The sequence below is a fragment of the Apium graveolens genome, chromosome 8, assembly GCF_009905375.1.
Source record: "Apium graveolens cultivar Ventura chromosome 8, ASM990537v1, whole genome shotgun sequence".
Classification (NCBI taxonomy): Eukaryota; Viridiplantae; Streptophyta; class Magnoliopsida; order Apiales; family Apiaceae; genus Apium; species Apium graveolens.
In genome coordinates this window covers 66753634-66763557 of record NC_133654.1, presented here as the reverse complement: position 1 = coordinate 66763557, position 9924 = coordinate 66753634, and the positions used below count along the sequence as shown (strand labels likewise).

The 9924-nt window shown below is 36.6% G+C and overlaps 1 non-coding gene across 1 annotated transcript; it reads left to right on the top strand.

Moving 5' to 3' along the window:
- Nucleotides 1–7285: 7285 nt before the first annotated feature.
- LOC141681994 (small nucleolar RNA R71) lies at nt 7286–7392 on the top strand. Its single transcript, XR_012559398.1, has one exon. It is a non-coding gene; the product is annotated as a small nucleolar RNA R71 (small nucleolar RNA).
- The last annotated feature ends 2532 nt before the right edge of the window (nt 7393–9924 follow it).

The following is a 9924-nucleotide window of genomic DNA, read 5'->3' as shown; positions in this document are numbered from 1 at the left end:
AACAGAGTTTGAATAAACCCCACAAACCAACTCACAAACCAGAAATGTGCGTGTGTGGATGCTTACCAGAAATACTGTTGATACTAGATCAATAATCATAACTTATCTATCATCAAAAAAATCACCAGTTTATAACTAGAATAGATGTTAAATGCATAATGACTCATAAAACCTCCTTTCTACTAGAGTTATACAAGGATTCATGCTATTATTGAACACATAACAAAGATGCTTATTTGACCGTGCAATGAATGAGATCCCAAAAGACTTATACAATAATATCCATGTAACGAGCGTTAGGTTAGGGGATCCCAGACTATCAAAGCCTTAGATCACTAGGCACAAAGTCCACTAGAACTTAATAACTCGAGTATTAAAGAGCTCACTCTTAATCAATTATGCATAAACACATATTCTTTTCTTTTTTTTTCTTTTTTTTCTCATTTTTTTCTTTTCTTCTTTTTTTTTCAACAATTTCTGAATAAGTGCATTTCGCTCCATCTCATTCAACCCTAGATTACTCATAAAACTATGAGCCGAATACTAGCCATTTGACGCCTAGCCTTATTCACAAATAACAATGAAATCCAAGTTTTTCTCTAGTTTAAAAATTCATTGTTCTTACGTCATTACGAGAATATCACGTTTTCTAAATATAACCAAGTGATTAAATCTCAACAACAAACAAATATGATCATGATCTAGACAAAAAACAACCCTATAAGACTTTGTAAAAATATTTGTTTCTGGCATGTAAATCAATTCATTAGGATTTAAACATCCCTCTATTCGTCATCACTACACACACATCAACATCAACCAATCAATCAGAAATAGTCAACCTAAGAAATCATGTTATATGCATGCAAATACAACTATATGAAACATACTAACATGATAAAAAATACGTAAAACAAATAAAACAAATAACTACATGAAAAATACGCAAACTATAAGAACTAAACTATCATGAATATGCATCTAGATGGACTCATACACAAATATTCCTTAACTATCTCCCCCAAACTTAAAATTTTCAATGTCCTCATAGAAGGTAATAATAAGGATTTCAGGCATACCTAGTTGTCAGGAAGATCACCCTCCTCGGGTGGAGGATCCGGTGGCCAATCAAGAGCATGTGTCAAATCTTCAGCACAACGTCGGTGGATGTCATGAATGGCCTCAATACGCCGAATCAACCTTCTATACTGCCCATCACCCACACCAGTCCTATCAAATGCCTGCTGCACACGAGAAAAACCCTCTATAGGCACAGAAGGATCCGTCCGACCACTCTCTATATCATCAAAAATATATCTCAACCCCTTATCATGGTGTGCACCTAAGAATGCATAACTCAAGTGATGTAGCAATGGGTTGAGCTCAAGTGTGGGAGCTTCTTCAATAGACGGTTGAAAACGCTCCTGAGAAAGTTTCAGCTCTGTTAATCCAAGAGAATCGAATGGCATATCCAACTTCCTCTTCCACGGAGGAGCATTCAAATATTGTAGTTGTTATGCTCCTTTTTCCTTTTCAATAACTGATTCGCCTATTAAGGATCTCTCTAGGGTATCTGACTTTGGCAATTACTCAAGTTCCGAATTCACTACAGAGTCGACCCACTCTACTTTAAAGCACTCCTCTTTAGCTGTGGGTAACTTTATTGCCTTGAACACATGAAAAGTGACCTTCTGATCTTGAACCTTCATCATAAGCTCTCCTTTTTGCACATTGATCATAGTTCGGCCTGTAGCCAAGAATGGTCTTCCCAAGATTATGGGAATCTTCTTATCTTCCTCAAAGTCCAGAATTATAAAATCAGCAGGGAAGATGAGTTTATCCACCTTAACCAAGACATCCTCCACTATTCCTCGTGGATAAGCGATGGAACGATCAGCTAGTTGCAATGACATGTATTTCGGTTTCGGATCAGGCATACCAAACTTCTTGAAGATAGACAAGGGCATCAGATTGATGCTAGCTCCCAAGTCACATAAACACTTGTCGAAAGACAAGTTTCCGATGGTGCAAGGAATAGTGAAGCTTCCAGGATCTATAAGTTTCAGAGGCAACTTTTGTTGCAGCACAGCACTATATTCCTCCGTAAGAGAAATGGTCTCTAAGTTATCGAGCTTCACTTTTCGAGAGAGAATACCTTTCATAAACCTCGCATAGCTAGGCATCTGTTCAAGAGCTTCAGCGAAAGGTATGTTGATATGAAGTTTCTTGAACACCTCCAGAAACTTAGCAAATTGTTTATCCAACTTCTACTTCTGCAGCCTTTTAGGAAAAGGAGGTGGAGGATATACCTGTTTCTCCCCTGTATTACCCTCAGGAGGAGTGTGTTCCACAGTTTTCTTCCTTGATTCCACTTCTGCTTCCTTCTGCACATCTTCTTCGGCCAAAACTTCAGATTCTGGAACTTGAGATTTTTCAGGGCTTGCAACCTTCCTAGACCTCAATGTAATTGCCTTAACCTGCTCTTCTGCTTCCCTGTTGCCTGGAACTTCTGTATCAATAGAAAGCGTTCCTGGTAATCGATTCAATAAAGCGTTAGCAATTTGTCCTATCTGGTTCTCCAGAGTCTTAATAGAAACATCCTGGCTTTGGCATATAAGAGCTTGGTTTTTGCACATAAGCCTCAACTCCTCCAATTCAGATTTTTCATTCGAAGATTGACCTGCATCATGAGTTTGTTGTTGAAGTTGGAGTTGTTGTCTTGGTGCAAATTATTACTGAAAACCAGGAGGGTTGAACTGTTTTGCTCCAAACTGCTGGAATGGCTGTTGCATCGTATTCTGATTGTTGCTCCATCTGAAGTTAGGATGATTCCAGTTGTCAGGATGATAAGTGTCTAGAAATGGTTGCTGTGATCTCTGAAATTTACTCACAAAATGAGCTGATTCACTAGATATAGTGCATTGCTCTGTCGCATGCGAACCTGCACATAGCTCACAAACACTGGTTATCTGATTGACACCATAGTTAGCCAGAGAATCGATCTTCAAAGAAAACTCCTTTAGTTGATCAGTGATAGCCGTAGCTGTATCCACTTGAAGAACTCCTGCTACCTTGCCCTATGACAATCTATGAGTTGGATATTGATATTCATTAGCAACCATAATGTGACGACTGAGAATTTTGCGACGTAATTAAGTCAATAAAGTATGTGATATGTGATGTGATTATAATTATGTGACTAAGTGATGATTAATTGTCTTATCTGTATATTAGAGTTTAGGAGCATGGATAAAAACGTTCCAATTTAAAGAGTCAGCTTAAAAGTTAAGTTGTGGTGTCGGTCTGTCAGGTAGAACGGAACCCGTCCTAATAAAGAGTTAAAGAATATAAAATGTGAAATATGTGTGATTGAATGAAATGAATGTTTAAATAAAGTATTTCGTCCTAAGTGACGTGTTGACTGGAAAATGAGAAGCGTAATCGAAATGCTGAGCGTCGAGCCGTCAGGCTGAACGTGACCCGGTACGCGTAAAAGAGGATAAAGATTAAAGAGGGATAGATTCTATGATTAGACTTGAGTCGTTTATGTGATTATATATGTGAGATTGTTGTCTGTGAGCATGGCTATGTGATCTGTGATAGTTTTTGTGAATTTTAAAGGAATTACATGATTTAAATAAAGGTTTAATTAACCTTCGTGCATTTTTATAAAATCATTCGAGTAAGATAAAAACATGGGATTTGTTCTGTTATCTTCTTAGTGGTCCTAGAGACTTTTTAAAAATGATAAGTGAATTTGATTGTTGGTCTTTGTATTTTTAAATTGATTTTATGTGAAAAATGTTATTATTAAGGCAAGATTGCGAAATTCATATAAAATCAACCGTCCGCTCAAAATCTTATTATGAGTAATGGTTAAAAAGCTAATTTCGAGGCCTACGTATTAAAAATGTCATTTTCAATAATTCTCGACTTCCCGAGAGAGATATATTTTATATTTAATCCTTGTTTCATTTTAGTAAAAAGAAGGGACAAATAAGAATGAAAAGGAAATTAGTAGATTACAAATTTGCCCTTGTTTCTAAGTGGTATATAAACCCACTTTCCTTTCTTTTTCTTTCTTTTGTGCACTCACTCTCTCTTCTCTCTTTTCTCTCTTTCTCTCCCGAACCCTCTCTCTCTCTCGGCTTTCTTCAATCTCTCTCGGTATACCTCTCTTTTCCTTGATTAATCTCACCAATCATCCCTAAATCTTCTTGATAAACACCTATATGTAGGTAGAAGAGTGTGCATGTGTGTATACCCACTTACATGTAGATGTGTGTGTGTTGTGTATGCTTGATGTGTGTGTGTTCACCCGAGAACCACTTGGTTCTTGTTGTTGTTGTTGATATCATCTTGTTTAAGCATGATTCCTTGTAAATGAATGATAGAGAAGACGTGCATGTTGGTTATTTTGATTAATTAATGGAAAATGGGGGTTTTGTGGTTGGACACCCTCGAATGAGGGCACCACCGTGAAGCCACCGCCACCGGTGATGAACTCCGGTGAACCGGTGGTGAGTTATGATGTGTAAACTGAACTCTAGACTATATACACTCGAATTTTAGTGTTTGCATGTGGTGTTTTCTATAAAGCCGAATGGGTTTTTATTTTTTTTAAAAGAGATCAAGTTGATTTTTGATAATGAAATTGATGGTGGATAGTTGTTGATAGAAAGTATAGAATAATTATAATTGATTTGTGATTTATAAACTTGAGATGATGCATGCATATTGTGATTTAGGTGAAATTCGAATTCTTGGATTTGTGTTAAGAAATTTAGTTGGTTTAATCGATGAAAATGAGTGTTTGATATAATGAAGAGATGAATTTGAATTGCATGTGAGCATGTATGTATGTTTTGGTTCGAATTATTGTTGATAAAAAAGGGTGTTAGTTTAAATGTTGGATTATGCTAAGATTAAAGATGCATCGTGTAATTTTGAGAAATTTGATTGTATATATATGATTATGGTTCGAATTTTTATGATTAAAAGAAAGGAGAATGATTCTTTAATGGTGTTTGAATGAGTTATGTGTTTATGTGAACTAAAGTGAGTATTTGGTTGATTTTGTGTGATAAGGCCGAATAGACCATAGGGATTAAAAGTCAAAAACTTGGTTTTGATGATCAAAAGGATGATTGAAGGTGTATAAGTGAATATCTATGAATTTGTTTGCTTGATTGTAGTATGTGGTTCGAAGTAAGGAATAAAATAAAGGGGAACTAAGTTGATTGATTTTAAAAGATATAAGTGATAGTTATGGACGTAAATGTTTGGTTGTGAATAAATCATGTACTTGTAAGAGTTATAATAGTGTGATTTGAGAAATAGCTAAGAATAGGCAAGTGCGCTTCGATTATTAAGTATATAAGGATATAAAAGTTACGAAAAGAGATATGCTATGTGCTTATATGTATAAGCTATATTCGTATGCTCGAGTCAAGGATATAATCGAGTTATCATATAGAGTGATCGTTCCGGGAACGAGAGTTGAGAATCTAATTAAGGTTTTGGTTTTATTGTAGATTCGGAGCGTGAGGGCATTCAGGCTAGGAAAGGAAAGGATTTACTAGGTGGCAGTAGTTCAACCTTCAGGAAAGCAAATCCAGGCAAGTAACTCTGATTACTTGTGTAAATGGTTAAAAAGAGAATGTTGTTCATACCATGTAGAGTATTGAACTGTTTAATTATGAAACCCTTGTTTAATTATGAAACCCTGATAATGATTTGAAGTACCCTTGTTCTTGATAATTTGTTATTGATAAGCTTATTGATTTAACCCTTTGATAATCTGTCCTTTCTGTTCAAGTTATCTATTAAGCCATGAATCATATTGAACCCTCTGATTATCCTTGTTAACCCTGTTTAATGATACCCTGTTTCTCTTGATCACCCTATTGATCCCTAAACAAATGTTGATCCTTCTAACTTAAGTGCTTTGTTATCCCTAATACAAAATTCTTATGAATTGTTCCTTGCGTACCTTTGAATCACTCCCTGAACTTTGTTTCCTTAAAATCTGAATTAAGAATGAGTTTCGATTTGAAAGAGTCCGAATGATTTCAAATGCTTGGTAATGATAAAAATGGATTTTAGAAAACCTATTTGTTTTTCCAACTCAAGGTTTTCCAAATGAATTCCTGATGGATTGGATTGGGACGTAAGAGGCTAGTGGGACTAGTCCAGTCATGGTAAGAGGCTAGCGGGGCTAGTCCAACTTAAGGCTGAAATTATGCCGATTGGTACCTTAGAGACCGGATGGAGGTCGGTACGGGCTGATCACCCGTACATAATGAAATGGAAAGATAAGTGATCCAATCAAGGGTTCTAATTGATTATTTAAAAAGGGGAACTGAAACTTTTTGTTCAGTAAATTGATGTTTGAAAATGAAAATGGTTTTTATTGCTTTGAAAAGAGTTGATTATGTTATCGTGAAGTTTAAAGCTCGAGAACCCTGATTCTTGAAATTGTTGATCATATGATTGATTCTATATATTGAAATACTGTTGCTTTCCTCTATTGAAAGATCTATTCTGATCCTTTAATGATTTGCGATGAATGTCGGCTTTCGTCCTGCTTTGAGCCTTGTTCCTTGAAAGCCCCATACTATTCTTCAGAAACCTTTCCTTAACCCAAAAGATGGAAATCTACCACCTAGATCAAATAAAGTAGAATGCCTTGAGTTTGGTAAAGCATATTGTGAATTGATATTATAGAACTGCTATATAGTTACTTGCTGAGTTTTATACTCATATGTTTTGTTTTAATCTAACCATGGCAGTTAAGCAAGAAGATGGCCAGGCTTAGGCGCACTGCTCGTAAGAGCGTACCTGGTGGTCCCTACCGTATTGAGGGCTTCCGGTTGCCAGAGCAGGTAGTGGTAATTATGAGTGAGCTCACGCCTAGAAAGAAGTGTTTAAAGATACAATGGGTTATCTGTCGGTTTCCAGCCGGAATCGATATTGATTATTCAATAATATTTTGGGTTTGTAAGTTATATTTTATGATTGGTAGTTGTGATCTTATCTCATACTTTATCCTGTTGATCCTGTTAGTAGTTAATCGGGGTTTATGCATATTTAATTACTAGATTAGAGGTGTGTGAGTCCTTATTTCCTAACCCCGAGATTGAGGGCGTCACACATCAGTTCAATTAGATCATAAGCTTCCTCATATCTCTTTGCCCATAATGCTCCACCTGATGCTACATCAAGCATGGGTCTTGACTGTGCTCCCAAACCATTATAGAAGCAATTGATGATCATCCAATCATGCATTCCATGATGAGGACACTTCCTAAGAATCTCCTTGTAGCGCTCCCAAGCTTCACATAGAGATTCTCCCGTTTGTTGCGCAAATTGAGTAATAGCGTTTCTGATTGCAGTTATCTTCGCCATAGGGAAGAATTAAGTGAGAAACTTTTGAGAAAGATCTTCCCAAGTAACAATCGAACCAGCTGGTAGAGAGTGTAACCAGCTCTTAGCCTTGTCCCTGAGAGAGAATGGGAACAGTCTCAGTTTCACCGCATCCTCAGACACACCATTGAACCTGAAAGTGTCGCAGATCTCTATGAAATCCCTAATGTGCATATTGGGATATTCCGTTAGAGAACCCCCAAACTGGACTGAATTTTGTACCATCTGAATTATGCCAGGCTTGATCTCAAAGGTGTTAGCTGTGATAGCTGGCCTGACAATGTTAGACTAACTATCATTGATCTTGGGATGAGAAAAATCCATCAAGGCTTTTGTTCGTGCTGCTGGATCTCCCATTATAATGAGTACCTGAAACACAACAAGTAAACCGTGAAAGTAAAGGAGTCCGAGTCAGTGAACTTTAATGACTACTGATGACAAGTACATAAACTAAAAATTAACACCGAGTCCCCGGCAGCGGCGCCAAAAACTTGTTAGGGCGAAAATATGCGCTAAAATTACACGCAAGTATACGTGTTCGCAAGTAGTATAAGATATCAATAAGATTCGTTCCCACAGAGACTGGTTAAGGTTAAGTTCAATTTATGCACCTATGCAACAATGTATGGTTATCGCTCAATGCTAAGACAAATAACAAATTGGGTTTTGATTAAACTAAGAGATTATACTAAATAGCATTAGCTAAGAGAATTGAGATTGAATTACTTATACGAGACAAACATGGGATTCTAACTTCACTACTACTTCATTCAAAGTCATTGTTCTTAACCTTAGCATGTGATGGTGATGACAACTAATCAGATAACACGAAACTAGTAAACGCCAACTTTCGTTGCACAAATACCTTACTACCTGATATCCACACAAGAGATAGAAGCTGAATAGATACCAATTATGTTGAGACCCTATATGTCTATAGAATTTGACAACATAAAGGTTTAATGAACAAGTTATCTATCGTGATTACATAGGGCAAGTAAGATGGTTAAAATTACCTATGGATCATGCATAATAAATACATGAACCTATGCTAGCATGACAAGTTCTAAACCTCTATATTCATTGTCGCTTCAATAGAGATTAACACGTTATCTTTTATGTTAGCTACGTACATAAGACGAATAAGCACAACCAATACTAGGATATCAATCAATCACCACACACCAAGATTTTGAACAAATTAACTATAGAAATCCATAAGTAAATCCGTTAGAAATCCACGATAATGATTAGTTCATAACCGAACTCATCGTCTCCATGGGTTCCAATGAAAACATGATAATAAACAATATAAGAATATTAGGGTTCAAAGACAAATCGAAAACAAGCATCCAAGTTTCAACTATATTAAAGAAAATAAAAGTCTTCTTCTTCGTAGCCTTCTCGTGCTCTCTAGGTCTTCTTATTGCTCTCCGAGGTCTCCTTGTTATTAAAAACGTCTTTTTATTGGTATATATAGGCTCCAGGATGACCAGGACTCTCAAAATCTTCAATTTCGACTAAAATTAGGATTCTGGGGCAGAAACAGGGCGCGGGCGCACTGTTTTCGGGCGCGGATTCGCTGGAATAGTGTTTTCAGTGGCGCGGGCGCGCTGGTTCTGGCGTGGCCGAGCTGACCTCTTGGAAAAATTCTGATATTTCTTCTTTTGGCCGTATCTTGAGTTCTACTCATCAGAATTAGGCGATTCAACTGCCCACGCAAAGCTAACGAGATTATCTACAACTTGAGAATGGAATAGACTTCCAATTATGATCTGTTTTCAGCATAATTATTTGAAAAGCTTCTTTCTTCCTTTAATTGATGCCTGAAATGCACAAACACAAAAACACATAAAAAATACCAACAACTTGAGTCCAAAACACCAACTTAAGCTTGTAATGAAGCGTTCTAAGTAGATATAAAATCCACTAATCAAGAATGCAGGAAACCCAAGAAAGCAAAGAAAGATAAAGCTTATCTTGAACTGGAAGCAAAATATGAAGCTCTTCTGAAGAAACAACAAATCAAAGCTTATATTGTAGAGGAAAAAAGTTGGGAGGATTCTGATAATGATGAAGATGAGGAAGTTGGAAATTATGCATTAATGGCCTTGGAGCAAGGATAGTCATCCTCATCAAAATCACAGGTACAACCTCTCACTACCAATGATTTAAATGTGAGTCAATATAAGGAAACTGTAGAAAAGATGAGCACAAAAATATTTCACATAAATACAAATATAGTTGCTGCTAATGAAGAAGTTAGCAGACTGACAAAGATAAATGAGAAGCTTGAAAGTGAGAAACAAGAAGCTGAATTATTGTTGGTGGAGCTTGAAACTGTAAAACAAGAAAATGCATATCGGAAGAACAAGCTCAAGTGTGCAAGTGAAATTGAAGCAGTGCTAAGGGAGAAGCTGGAAAAGAATAAAGTTAAATTGAAGTCCTTCAAGAATGCATCTGAGTTAATTGGACAGTACCATGAGAAAAATAAGCCAT